The following is a 15,337-nucleotide window of genomic DNA, read 5'->3' as shown; positions in this document are numbered from 1 at the left end:
TGGTGATGATTTCCCCCTCCCTAAGGGAAGTTTCCCCGGCAGAACAGCTCCGCCGGAGGCCTAGGTTGGTTTTGCCAAGGTTCCGCCTTGTGGCGGCGGAGTTTCGTCTCGTAAGCTTGCTTATGATTTTTTCCAGGGTAAAAGACTTCATATAGCAAAAGATGGGCACCGGAGGGCTGCCAGGTGGCCCACGAGGTAGGGGGCGCGCCCCCACCCTCGTGGGTGGTGGGTGGCCCCCCTCAGGTATTTCTTCCATTGAATATTTTTTATTAATTTCCAAAATGACTTTCGTGGAGTTTCGGGACGTTTGGAGCTGTGCAGAATAGGTCTTTAATATTTGCTCCTTTTCTAGCCCAGAATCCCAGCTGCCGGCATTCTCCCTCTTTATGTAAACCTTGTAAAATAAGATAGAATAGCCATAAGTATTCTGACATAACATGTAATAACAGCCCATAATGCAATAAATATCGATATAAAAGCATGATGCAAAATGGACATATCATGGTTATGTTGCTATCCTATGGTTCTCTTTGTGTCGCGCAAGCGTGAGGGATCCCCGCTGTAGGGTTTGCAATATGTTTATGGTTTGTTTATTGTCTGCACTACAAAAAAACACTTCCGTGATGATACGTGTTTGTCACAGTAGGTCGCGTTTTTTGTCATGCATGTACATCCATGAAGATTTTATGAAAGAATCAAGATAGTCATACCTGTGCTGTCGTAAAAGTGTTCCATGACATTACCAAAATTATCATCACAGAAGTGTCCACTTCCATGACAATAAATCGCACGTCACAGAAGTGCTTTCGTCAAGGGTGACCGACACGTGGCATCCACCGTAACGGAACACCGTTAAGCTATTGGGTCAGATTTTGGATCCGATAACCCGTTAACAGCCACGACCAATGCCGATTTTCCATGTGTAAAATTCTCATTGGCTGACGGATCCACGCCTCAGCTCCGCATTGGCACAGGTGTCACTCATCCAACGGTCGAGATGGGCCTATGATATGTTGACACGTGGACCGGCCCAAAAGTGGCCCACAAAATTTAAATGGGCCGGCCCAACCGAAGGCCCATAAGATTTAGCAGACCATAATGGGCTGGCCCAGCTAAAGGCCCACAAAATTTAGCAGACCATAATGGGCCGGCCCAGCTAAAGGCCCACACAATTTTGCAGACCATAATGGGCTGACCTGGCTAAAGGCCCACAAGATTTTGCGGACCACAATGGGCCGACCCAGCTAAAGGCCCACAAGATTCTGCAGACCATAATGGGCCGGCCCAGCTAAACGCCCAACATTCTCTGTCAAATCGGCCCGTCAACGGCCTGTCCTAAACTTGTCATCAACGCGGCCCATGGTCACTTCTGGCCCGTTAACAGTCCGCTAAGTAATTGGGCCGAATTACAGCCCGGTGTATTTCTGGCCTATTAATGGTCCGGCTTCATTTGGGCCCATTTACAGGCCATCAAAACTTTCGGCCCATAAACGACCGTGAAGGATTTGGGTCATATTCGGCCATGTCTGACATTCGTCCTGTTAGAGGCCCACTATAGATTTGGGCCACTTTCGGTCTGTTGCCATTTTCGGCCTGTTAACGCCGGACGTAGACCATGGGCCATATGTGGCCCAACGTCATATCAGGCCCATTAACGGCCCATATAAAAATGACGATAATCTAGCCCGACCGAAGTTTCGGCCTGTTAAAGGCTCGTGTATTAGGTCGGCGCATTTACGGCCAGTCCGAATGTCGGCCTGTCAAAGATTCGCATCGTAAATGGGCCACCATTTCGGCCTGCTAAGTCCAGTGGGTTATTTGGCACAATCAGGGCCCAATCTCACTTTCGGTCTATTAAAGGCCCATATTTTTATGGGCTCGAGATATTTACACCTGTAAACGACCTATTTTTAGTGAGGGCCCAAATTATGTTTAGGCCTGTTAAAGGCCCACTATGGGCACAGGCCTACCAGAAAAATATGAAAGCTTATGCTGATTTAGGCCCAGATAATTTTAGTGGGCTACATGCCAATTTCGGCCCATAATCGTTTTTAGCCCAATTGGAGTGGGCCCGACGAATGTTGGCATGTTGGGCTCCTACAAAGCTTTCGGCTGAATACATTACTAAGATAAACCTACACTATACAAAAATAGCATCGTAATTACTGCAGCCTGTGGCAGCATCATAAATGTTGTATCACAAAAAAATAAATTCCAACCATACAACAAAAGGCATGTTGGCCTAAAGTTTACAGTCCTTCCAGATAAAAGCACCATCAGATGTATAGAAGCACAGATCATTTGACCTGAGTGCTAATGTTTCAGGCTGTAGAATCTGACGGAGCAGCACGATCTCCACCTTTTTTCCGCCATTGCTCTTGAAGAACGAAGCGAATGTCTGATAGTCTGGTTTCAAAACCATTCATATCTTGACGATATTTCTCAACCACTATTCTTGTTTCCGAAACAACGTCCATTTGGGATTGGACTTGTGTCTGGAGCACAGATATATCACTCTGTCTAGCAGGAAGATTTTGTTCAGTAGGCGATTTGGACGAGGTTACCTTGACAACCAACCCAGAATTAGGCAGGAAGGTGCTTTTTGCACTGTTAGTGGAGAGATACTGGCGCACTGCAGCAAGAGGTGACGTTGTGCCTGTAGTAGCCTCGTAACCTTCAGGTGGTTGTGGGTATTCAATCATTTATTCCATAGCTTCCTAAAAGTTTGAACTTGTAGATTAGTGTACCAGATAAGTTACTAATGAGACAAAAACAAACAAAGTAGGTTAAACGTTTATACATAACTTATTTTGGTGAACTACTGTAATACATTAGCATGTATTGTAGTGCCAACTACATAATGAAATCACTTTCGGAACATATGTCCATGTAGCATGCCTACTGTATTGTCTATTTCCTCACATTCGTTGACATCTAAGGATAAAGAGACATGGTTTAAAGTAGGATGAACATAGTATGACATCATTCATATCATGGGCAAATATATATAAAACAAACATGCTATTTTATCATTGCGTGCGCACGTGAACATAACAACTAGATTACAGATCAAGACCAAAAGAATATCCTTCATCTCTTTTAAACCATGTAAGGTGAAATGATATGTTAAGACAACTATGTATAAAAGTGAACAGAGTAACTGACATTGGCTGCAAACCAAGTAGTTAAACGAACACATCACAGTACCAATCAGTTCAAGGCAGGAGGAGTAAGGACTTACAACAGTGGCTTGAACTGGTGTGCTCATGCCCTTCATCTTGCTGGTGTGGCAATCCTTGAAGATTTGCATTGCATTCGGTTCAGGTTCTTTTTGGTCCGCACGGGCTTTCCTCTGTATTTGGAACAAGTCAATATAGATACGATAATATGGCACAAAAAAGAAGGAAGTAGCAGCTATTTACAAGAGCCTTGCAGTGTGCAATATAGCTACGAGATCCTGTTGTCTATTGGAATTTCACTTTAGGACGGTTGGTTTTATTCTTCAAACAGTTAGCCTAGAAGAAGATACACTTGTAAGGCACATACATAAATACAAGTTCAATATGTGGTCTGATCAAATACATATAGCCTACCTGATACTTTGGATCAGACCAGTGTTTAACAAGGGCTGTCCAGTCTTCATCTATAATATATTCCGCTGGAGATGTTTGGGCAATTTGATTGTTAGCCTTGCCTTCAAAGTGAGATTTTCTAAGGTGGTACTGATACTATCGCAGAGCGGACTGAAAAGCATGAGTGCATGCTTGTTTAGTTGCATCATCTTTCGGATCCAACTCGAACCTCATCTGTTGAAAAAAGAATGTGAGTCTTATTAGGAGGAAGCTAGAAAGTATGGGATAGAGGAAGAAAATATTACTAGTTGCGATGAATAACATTACTTACAGATAAATGGTCAAGGAAGGTGTTAAACTGGGTATTGTCTTTCTCATTCCTGTACTGGATCCACGTTGGGAGGATACATGCATGACACCTAACGGCAACGGCTGCCTCTGATACTAACTTGGCTGACTCTGTAGCATCACGTGGCCTTTTTAAACCTGCCTCAAAATGGATCTCCATTCTTCCTCCTTTAGATTTTGTTAATCTGTCAAGCATTATCCCTGATGTCTGTTTCCGCTTGTGCCTTGGTGCTAGTTCAACAATGAATATGGAAAGTGTTAGTGTACATCAAACTGTGAGAGTACATATAAAGGAGCATGCAACTGCAACTTGACTCGGTCAGGTACCGTCTTAGTGTTGATGCTCATGAGGTTCATCTGATCTTGCCAAGTCCTGTTGTGTCAACAGTGCTTTGGAAGTAGTGTTAGGTGTGAAGGCAGCTTGGGAACTGGCCAGTTCCGGAGTGAACGAACGAGTAACTGGTTGAGATACTGGTACAGTTGAAGCGCATGCTGCAGCTGGTGGAGCAGGTGATACTGTGTTTGTAGATTTAGCCGGTGGACTTGGACCTTCTACTGCACTATAAGTACCAGCAGAATCTCGACGACAGATCCTTTTCCGTTTCGCCCGACTAGTAACAGCACTCCCTACTATATTATTTTCCTTGCTCTTTTTTGACTTTGCCATGTCAAGCTGTACCCACAACACAAAAGAATAAAATCACTCTTCATAACTCATTGATGCATGATACAGAAAAGCAATACTTTGATGTAAGACAACTGTATGAGGATGGAATATGTAAGAAAAACAGGACGACATGACATATTCACAGCTACGATGTGCAAACTAAGTAGAAGGATTTTCAAGAAAATATAAGTAATGCAAGCTAGACACCGTATGAAAGATGCAACCAATATTACTCTGCCAAGTTAAAAATGTCTTGTCATAAGTGGCAATTTGAAAAATTAGAAGCAATACAACATAGAAATCAATGCAAGATGCAACCACTATCAAACTACCATGTTAAAAGCGTCCAATCATGAGTGACTGATGCGGGATACACAACAACATTACTTTGATGTAAGCACATTGTCGTGGAATTAACACGTCAGATGTCCTTAGTGTGAGGACTTAGTCGCGAGGCCCACGCATCTATGTGGTAGCTTGAGAGGGGTTGAGCGGAATCGAGAGACGCAACACAAGACAAGGGGTTAGACAGCTTCGGGCCCCGGGAAACATCATCCGGTAAAAACCCTACATGCTGTTTGAGGCTAGATCTCATTATCATCACGAGGGAGTCGCCGTAAACCGGCTCTCCTCTTTGTGTCTAGCCCTAAGATTGTTTCTTGCTTGTAGTTTGTCCCTCTTTGGGGAGCCCTGCCCCTCCTTATATATGTTGAAGGGGCGGGTTACATGTGGAGTCCTATTAGGATTAGGATTAATCTATCTCTAATACAAACCGGATACAAGTCCTGGTCTTAACTCCTTGTAAGGTAAATATTCCTCATGCCTTTCCTCTTAAACCGGCCCACCATAGTATGAACCGGCCTTCATGAACCGCCTGTTGGGCCACCAGGTCTTGTCGCTCCTCGCACCCGCCTGCCGGATTACCAATGAGTCGTGAACCGCCAGGTCCAAACGGGTCGCCGGTGAACCGCCAAGTGTCAGCGGGGTCTCAAATAAGCCGCCAAGTCCGGTCGGGTTAACTTCCGGCCGGTTTACACCGCGGGGTATATCCCCGACATTAGCCCCCAAGTTTAGCTTGGATTTATCCATGGTAAACTTATGCTGCAAAATAAACACCAGAACAAATTTGGCAGGTTGTGCTCCGGGTTAAGAATTCTTGTAGACCGGCACCTGATCGTCCTTAAGTCCTTTGTCATTTCCTCCTTCTAGAAAATCCGGGTCAATAACCAGCTTCATACTCAAATTGCTGATGTTGGCTTCTTATAGAAAAAATATTGTGAAGAATAATCCACTTGAGTCGGCTTCCAAAGCGCCGGTTTAAGAAATATTGGTCTTGAAATACTCATTTGATATTCAACCGGTTTGAAGATGTAGAACTTGCCGGTTTTATCATTGCCAAAGACTGTCGGATTATAAAAACTTGATAATTTCGAGTCATGATTGTTGCAGACACCGGTTCATGATTTTTGCCAACGCCAGTTCATGATTATTAATGACGCCGGGTTGCAGCCACAGGGTCATAATGATTGGTGACGCCGGGTCAGCCTAGTTTGCTCAATCAGAGAATTTGAAAATATTTCTTCAATAATAACATAATACCTGTAGCCCCCAAGTCTTGAGCAGAACAAAGTGATGGCTTAAGACTTGCTTCAATATAAATACTGCCACTTAAGAAGAAATCCATGTTGTTCATCCCAGTCACTTAGTAAAAACTAAATACTCCATATTATGGAGCTCCCAAGTGCCGGGTTGTCATGCTTGCAGCAACCTGGGACTTGTAATTGTCTTATACTCATAAAAACTTCAACCAGTGTAGCTCCCAAGGGCCGGGTCATTATGCAATAATGAGCAGGGACTTTGTAGGTATAATCATGTAGATTTGAGCAATGATGTGTAGCCCCCCAAGGGCCGGCTCAGTAAGATAATATTGAGCTGGGACTTAATATATACTTCAATGAAAATAACATCATATGATATAATCCCCATCATGGGGCTTGAATCCATGTCCACAAGGTTAAGAGCTTTGTGCTTTATCAACTGAGCAATGTACCCTTCAATATAATGGATAAAAAGCTTTGTACCTTGAATTGTTGACAGGAGCAATTGGTAGCCCCCATGGGCCGGCTCATTATGATATGATGAGTCGGGTCTTCAATAAGGCCAATAAAAATGACTTTGCATTAGCCCCCAAGTATCATGGTGCATGCTTGCAGCGACATGAGACTTGCATATTTGATATAATCTCAAGTTGAATAATGTAGCCCCCAAGTGCCGAGTCGTAAGCCTGCAGTGACTCGGGACTATTCCTTCCATTGCAAAATAAATCATATCCTTTGATAAAATAATAGTCATTGCGCTAAAGCGACTTTGAAAACCTCAATAATACCGCTTGTTAAAAACCATAATAAAAATCCAGCCGTGTGGGCTATTCAAGATAATATAATCCGGTATGAAAACCTTATTCATTCAATATCATAATGAAAATTCAGCCAAGTTCGGCTATTTGAATAATATAACCCAATGATTTATAAACGCATGATTCCAATGGCGCAATCCAAATATATACTGGCGACGTATAGTCCAAAGCCAGGCCAGTTTAATAAACACCGGATAATTTCCCATCATATACTAGCGACTTATCGTCTTAAAGCTAGGCCGGTTGAATAAACACCGGATAATTTATAATCATGCTTGATTCAACCTGTTTCTGCATACAACAAGTTTAAAGTGTCTTGGCGGTTTACCGCCAGACGGGTCATAATGCCCAACATATAACCCGGATTTATAACCAAGGCTGCACTTAAGAATAATTAAATATGAAATATATCATACCTGTGACATTGAATCACATCGTTGGTTTACCAACTTTTTGTAGTAAGAGTGATAACCCCAATCTTGAGTAATGATAACTCCTTTCATACTGTGCTGGTTTATGATAAAACCGTACTGGGTTGTGACAAACACCGGTTTAACCATATATAATACCGGCAACTCGTAGTCAAACCAGACCGGGCTGATAGTCTCCGGATTATAACTTGATCGTGTACTGACAACTTGTAATTGAAAGTCAAGCCGGGTTAATGAACACCGGTTTACTCCATAATAAGATGGTAACATAAAATCAAAAAATCAAACCGGTCAAATAGTCTCCGGATTAGGAATTGACCGTGTTCCGTCAATTGACAGTCGAACCGGTCTGTGAATTTTGTCGGTTTGAGAACGCAACAAAGAAGAAATATTTATTAAAGAAAATTTCAAGCAAAGGCAATGATAAAACCATTTGCAAAAAAGGAGGCTTTACTGAGCCGATCAGATGGTGTTACCATGGTCGGACATGACCAAGCTCCCAATAGGTGTAGCGATGCTTCAAGTCAGCCAGGTCCCCAACTGAAACCGTGGCATTATGCCGATCAAGTGACGTGGCAATGGTTCGGGTTCGACCAAGCCCCCAAGTGACTCTATGGCCTTAGGCCGATCAAGAGGCGTGACTGGTTCAGACTTGACCATGTCCCCAAGTGATCTTGTGGCTTTCGCCTATCAAGAGGTGTTGCATTGGTTCGAACACGACCAAGCCCCCAAGTGACATAACATGGTGCTTTGAAAAGCTAACCCAAGAGGTAAACCGGAGGCCGCTTTAAGACAGAACCTCCGTGTAACCACGCATGATGTAAAAAAGAACAGAGACCCCGCTTTATGAAGCAGAAGCCCCCATGTGATCAATAATATGTTAGGCCAATAAGGCAGGATACCCATGTTTGAACCGCGCATCATGGCAGCAGGTCCTCTTCGGTAATTTTTAACTTTTTTGCAAGAGATAAATTCTTCTTGAACCGGGATCTTGAACCAGATATTGAGAGCTTCAAAGTTTTGCGGGAGACATCTTTCCCTTGACCCGGATTTTAAACCGGAATCTTCATTTTCAGCCGGAAATTTTCTGACGGTCTTTAAACTCGAACTTGTGAGAAGTTAATTCCTTTTTTGAACCGGACATTGTTAAACCAGATTTGGGCGCTTCAGAGCTTTGTGGGAGAACAGATTTCCCTTGAACCGGATTGTAAACCAGATATTTGAGAGCTTCAATGAGACTGACTTCCCTTGAGCCGGATTTTAAACCGAAATCCTTTCTGATGACCCGGATCTTCTTCACTGAGCCGGGATTTTGTAACTGTCATATACTTTCTAAGCCGGAAATTTTCTGATGGCCTTCAAATAACAGTAGCCTCCTGGACCGGGTTATCTTTTCCTCCATCGTCCTGGGGTTCTTAAATTTGCTGAAACTAGCAAGATTTGCTGAGTCATGTCATCGTAGCCCCCGAGTCTCAAGGTGACTCGAGGAGTTGGCTTGAAACTCTTCATATTTGACCATGATATAAACCGACATAACTTGTATATCATTGGTGTTGATAGCACGATGTAAATCCACAGAAGGTTGAGGTGACTGCGGCGGGTTATAAATGATCCCGTATGAGCCGTGTCAGCAACTCGGCCAATGGTTCCTTTCAACTGGCGATTTGAAGCTAACCAAACTGTAGTGGCGGCGACTTGTGTGCCTGCCTATTGAGCCAACCAGTGCAGACGGCGGTTGATAGTATATGATAATTTGCCTCCATTTTGTTGAAAGAAAACCCGGGCTACCCAAGTTGTGACTTGCTCATACTCAATAAACAGCTCATGCAGACAGGTGCGGCCCGGTATGTTGACGTAGACCAGACCGCGAGAGGCGGACGGAAAAGATGACCACAATATTAGAGGCGGCTCAAACAGATGAACCGGCCGTGTTGTAAACCGGCGCGGACGGGCGAGTTAACCATGTCGTTTTGATGTAGTAAACAATTGTCCTGCCTTAGATGGATATCACCTGATATGCTAGGCCGGAAATTATCCGCCGCGGAGTTGATAACCACCATGGTGATGCTGAAATCAATCACGGCGGAGTAGACAGATGAGTCGGCCGAGGCGTTGTAAGCCGGTGCGATCGAGAGAGACGGCCATGGTGTTGTAAGCCGGTGCAGGAGTCCGTTGAGTAACGACGACCACCTGATGCGTCAGGCCAGTAGTCATCCACCGCGGAGTTGATGATCACCATGGTGAAGCTGAAATTAATTACAGGCGAACCGGCCGTGGCGTCGTAAGCCGGTGCGGTTGGGCGAGTCAATCGCAGGAGCAGTAAGCCACTCAAACGCCGAGTCGGCCACGGGGGTGGACGGGTAAGTCGCCCGTCACATTGTAAACCGGCACAGACGTGAGAATCGGCTGGCGCGTTGATGTCGATCGGACCGCAGGGGCGGCGGCTTGCACCCACCTGTTGAACAGTAAGCGGTCGCCGATACCGTTGCATGATTATGCCACCGCACACTCCATGAATATGGCATTACACCATCTTTATGATGAATCATTGTCCTGCACATAAAGGTGTACATACCAAAGTGATTGTTTTTTGACAAAAAACAATATGTTTAATAAAATAAACTTGGATGAACTTCACCTAATTGATCCGGACGACGGACGATTCGCGTAGATGTTTCACGCAGACAGCATTTGATGTGACTATTCTGCTCATATAGTACTCTGGTGAAAAACCCTCATGGAGTACTAGCACTGCTGCCATAGACGTCATCTGTCGTAGTTTTCTCCATTATCCAGTGTGGCCTCACAGAAAAAATAATGTCTACTGACTTTGGACGGTGCACAACTCCGGGCAAGGGAGTATTTCTTCATTTTCTGAATTGCCTGTTCCAACGTGTGGCTGATGAAGCAGAAGTATACTGATTTGAAGTAGTACTGGCACCCATTGGCTATGTGCAGATGCCTTCACGTACAGTAGTTTCACATTTGCGTTGTTTCTTCCATTAGTACTAGTCTGGCTAGTTTTGTAGAAGGCCTTGGTGTTTTTGAGAAGCTGGCAGCAAGCCTGTACTAGTACTCCTTGGTCTCCAACGAGATTTTTTTTCGTCAAACCCCAATTTTGCTGTTAACTGGTGTACTGGCCAGCAGCTCCTTGCAGTAAATAAACGATCCAAGTTTGAATCTGTCTGCCCTCATTTTGTAGAACAGATCATCTAGGGCAGCTCCGGGCTTCTTCAAATTTACTTGCCAGTATATCTCCAAGCGAAGCAAACACTAGCGGGAGCTTATTCTGATTGTAAACCTGTCTAGTGCCAATATTTAAACGCCCTGCAACTAAAGCATGCTTGAAAACGCACCGGCCAGCACGCGGTAGCGGCTGACGAGGCGGAGTTAGAGTCGGAGTCAGGCGACCCGCCGGCCAGTGGCGACTCGGAGCGATGAAGGCGAGGCCATGGCGGTTGGTGCGACGCGAGGACGGTTCTTGAGCGGTGTAACCCGGCCGTTCGGCGGTTTGACCACTGCGGCAGAAGGCACGACCTGCAGAGGAGGCAGCAGAGGCAGAGCGAAGCGGTGGCTGCTGCAAACCCGCGGTTGTAGAGTGAGGCCGGCGGAGGCAGTTTACGGCAGAAGCTGGCCGGCCTGGTGCGGGCGTCCCGGGGTGCAGTCATGGCCACAGCGCTGGCAGAGGGCGGCTCAACTGACCATAGCGTTGGCAGAGGGCGACTCAACTGGGTGGCTTGAACGCGTGGTAACCCGGCGAAGGTCCACGGCAGCACGGATGCGGAGGACCCACTGCGGCGTGCCGATTGCAGATGCATGCCTGCGCAGGCGGAGAAGAGCGGAGGCGGCGAGGTGAAGCCGCGGACGCGGCGGCTCACGGCCGGCCTGACGGGGATCGGTGAAGCGAGACCGGATCGATGGCGGAGAACGAGTCTCCTCTTCCTCTCCCCCCCTTTTTTGTCTTTGTAAATTCCTTCACGGATTCGCCTCGATACTTCCTTTTGTTTGTACAGCTCACACGTCTGCTTGACATGATCCGGTATACGGCGGCTGTAGCAGAATTTTTTGTTGGTCTCGGCGAGACACGGCCACGGCAACGGAAATCGATCTCTCTTTTTTTTTGGATCTGCTCCGATCGAGCCTTGTGACTCGTGTCCCAGCAATAGACAGAGACCTTTAACGAACTAGTTCTCAACCCACGTGAGAAGTACAGATCCGGTTGATCCTTTGTGTGATGACGTGGAGACTGAACTTGTAGATACGGTTGATGGATGTTCTACGACTTGAAAGTAGTACTAGCAGTACTGAAAAACAAATCTTGACTTTGACACGCCGACGGAGCCAACTGCGATGGTCTTGGCGACTTGTGACTTGACCGCTCGCTTAGACCGGCGGCGGTTTGAATAGATCGTCGGCAGCGTACAGAACGCAAACCTTAATTTCTGTTAACCTCAATCTTGTATGTCGCTCCGACTGCTTGACACAGAGACTTTGTATATCTTTCTGCGCCGGCTCTTTTCCATCCAACACATCACGAGTTTCTCGATCCCTGGAAAAATCCCTCCAAGAACTCAACACCACTGTGCGCTGGCCCCACGGTGGGAGCCAACTGTCGTGGAATTAACACGTCAGATGTCCTTAGTGTGAGGACTTAGTCGCGAGGCCCATGCATCTATGTGATAGCTTGAGAGGGGTTGAGCGGAATCGAGAGACGCAACACAAGACAAGGGTTTAGACATCTTCGGGCCCCGGGAAACATCATCCGGTAAAAACCCTACATGCTATTTGAGGCTAGATCTCATTATCATCACGAGGGAGTCGCCGTAAACCGGCTCTCCTCTTTGTGTCTAGCCCTAAGATTGTTTCTTGCTTGTAGCTTGTCCCTCTTTGGGGAGCCCTGCCCCTCCTTATATATGTTGAAGGGGCGGGTTACATGTGGAGTCCTATTAGGATTAGGATTAATCTATCTCTAATACAAACCGGATACAAGTCCTGGTCTTAACTCCTTGTAAGGTAAATATTCCTCATGCCTTTCCTCTTATACCGGCCCACCATAGTATGAACCGGCCTTCATGAACTGCCCGTTGGGCCACCAGGTCTTGTCGCTCCTCGCACCCGCCTGCCCGATTACCAATGAGTCGTGAACCGCCAGGTCCAAACGGGTCGCCGGTGAACCACCAAGTGTCAGCGGGGTCTCAAATAAGCCGCCAAGTCCGGCCGGGTTAACTTCCGGCCGGTTTACACCGCGGGGTATATCCCCGACACACATGGTATGATAGATAGATGCAGTGTATTCTAGACACAGAAAGCCATGTCATATGCACATGTATAACGTATAAACTCAGCAGGTGCAATTTAATCAAAATAGAAGAAATACAGGCTAGACAACATATGCAACATGAAACCAATTATCACACTGTCAACTTAGAGCAAGCACCTGTGATGGTGGAGTACGGGAGATGAACTCATCATGTAGACTTGGGACTTCAACTTCATTAGCAGTAGCAGTGGCAAATCTAGAGAGTCTCTGTTTGTGTCGGTGCGGAGGACCACCAACATCCCCTAACTTACTCTTTTCCTTCCTATTTTCTGATATTGCCTTATGAAGTCAAAACCACAAGAAGATGAATAAAATTAGCTCTGTATAACTGGTTGATGCATGATACAGACGAACACTACTTTGATGTAAGGCAAGCGCATGATAGGAGGATGGAATATATACAAAAAAAGACAGCGTTTCATATTCACACGTACGATAGGAGGATGGAATATGTATGAAAAAACAGTAAGCGGAAGGCATTTCAACAAAATTAGAAGAAATGAAAGCTAGGAACCATATGAACATGCAACCAATATCACTCTATTAGGTAAAAAGTGTCTCATCGTAAAGGCCATTTCAAGAAATTAGAAGCAGTACAAGCTAGAAGACAATGCAAGATGCAACCTACATCACAGTCCCAAGTTAAATGTGTCTTATGGGTAAGTGATCGTTGTAGGTATAAGTTGTAAGCTACGCAGATGCAATTCAACATAATCAGAAGCAATACAAACTAGACATCATACGGAAAACACAACCACATATAACAGTTCCAATTAAGAGCAAGCACCTGTGATTGTGGAGTAGGGGATATGTGCTCATCATGTACACGTATGTTCTAGAAACAGGAACACGTGTCATATTCACAGGCATTATGTGTAAAGTAAGCAGATGCAATTCAAGTTAGAAGAAATACAAGCTAGACATCATACGCAACATGAAACCACATATAATAGTGCCAAGTTAGAGCAAGCACCTATGATGGTGGAGTAGGGGAGATGTGCTCATCATATACACAGCTACGTTGACTGTCCAGCCTTGTGTTGTCTTGTGAATCTTGTTGGGAGGATGGCGGAGTAGAATTTGTAGAGACCCCCTGTTTGAGTTTCTCCGAAGGACCACCATCATCCATTGCCGGACTAATTTCCTTCAGCTGTAATGATTTTGCATTGTGAAGTCAAACCGATAAGAAAAAGGAATAAAATTCGCTCTTCAAAACTCATTCATGCATGATACTGACGAACACTACTCAGATGAAAGGAAAACACATGATGCGAGGATGGAATATGTATGAAAAACAGGATGGTGTGACATATTCACACCTGTGATGTGGTAACTAAGCAGAAGGCATTTCAACAAATTAGAAGCACTGCAAGCTAAACACCATATGAAAGATGCAACCAATATCACTCTGCCAAGTTCAAACTGTATAGCGTTTCAACAAATTAGAAGTAGTACATGCTAGAAATCATATGCAAGACACAACCAATATCACAGTGGTGACTTAAAGGTGCCTTATCATAAGTGGCTGATGCGGAATATGCAAGAATAGTAGTCTGATGTAGAAACAGGAACACATGTCATATTCACAGGCATTATGTGTAAAGTAAGCAGATGCAATTCACCAAAGTTAGAAGCAATACAAGCTAGACATCATACACACCATGCAACCACATGTAATAGTGCCAAGTTAGAGCAAGCACCTGTGATGGTGGAGTAGGGGAGATGTGCTCATCATCTAGACAGCTACGTTGACTGTCTAGCCTCACGTTGTCTTGCGAATCTTGTTGGGAGGATGGAGGAGTAGAATCTGTAGAGAACCTCCGTTTCAGTTGCTCGGAAGGACCACCAACATCCAATACCTTGCCAATTTCCTTTAGCTTTGTTGATTTTACATTGTGAGGTCATACCGACAAGAAAAAGGAATATCATTCACTCTTCAGAACTCATTCATGCATGATACTAACGAAAACTACTCTGATGAAAGGCAAAGTCATGATACGAGGATGGAATATGTATGAAAAAATGGACGGCTTGACATATTCACACCTATGATGTGGTAACTAAGTAGAAGACACTTCAACAAATTACAAACACTGCAAGACACCATGGAAGGTGCAATCAATATCACTCTGCCAAGTTAAAACTATCTCGTCATAGGTGGTGTTCATCAAACTAGAAGCAATAAATGCTAGAAATCATATTCAAGACGCAAACCAATATCACACTGCCAACTTAAAGGTGTCCCATCATAAGTGACTGATGCAGGATACACAAGAAGAGTAGTTTCATGTAAGAACATGGTGTGATAGACAGATATAGTATGTACCAAAATAAGAAAGCGTGTCATATTCACATGTATCATGTGTAAGCTAAGCAGATGCAGTTTACACTAATTAGGAGCAATACGAGCTAGATACCATATGCAACATGCAACCAGATATCACACTGCCAAGTTAGAGCAAGCATCTTGGATGGTGGAGTAGGGGAGCGGAGACTTGAACCTTGTAATGCACTATTAGTACAAGGAGAATCGGTACAGATGCTCCATTTACGTTGCTGCAGAGGACCACCATCATTGCCTTC

Source organism: Triticum aestivum, chromosome 2B (genome assembly GCF_018294505.1).
Source record: "Triticum aestivum cultivar Chinese Spring chromosome 2B, IWGSC CS RefSeq v2.1, whole genome shotgun sequence".
NCBI lineage: Eukaryota > Viridiplantae > Streptophyta > Magnoliopsida > Poales > Poaceae > Triticum > Triticum aestivum.
Note: the sequence above shows the minus strand (reverse complement) of the source record.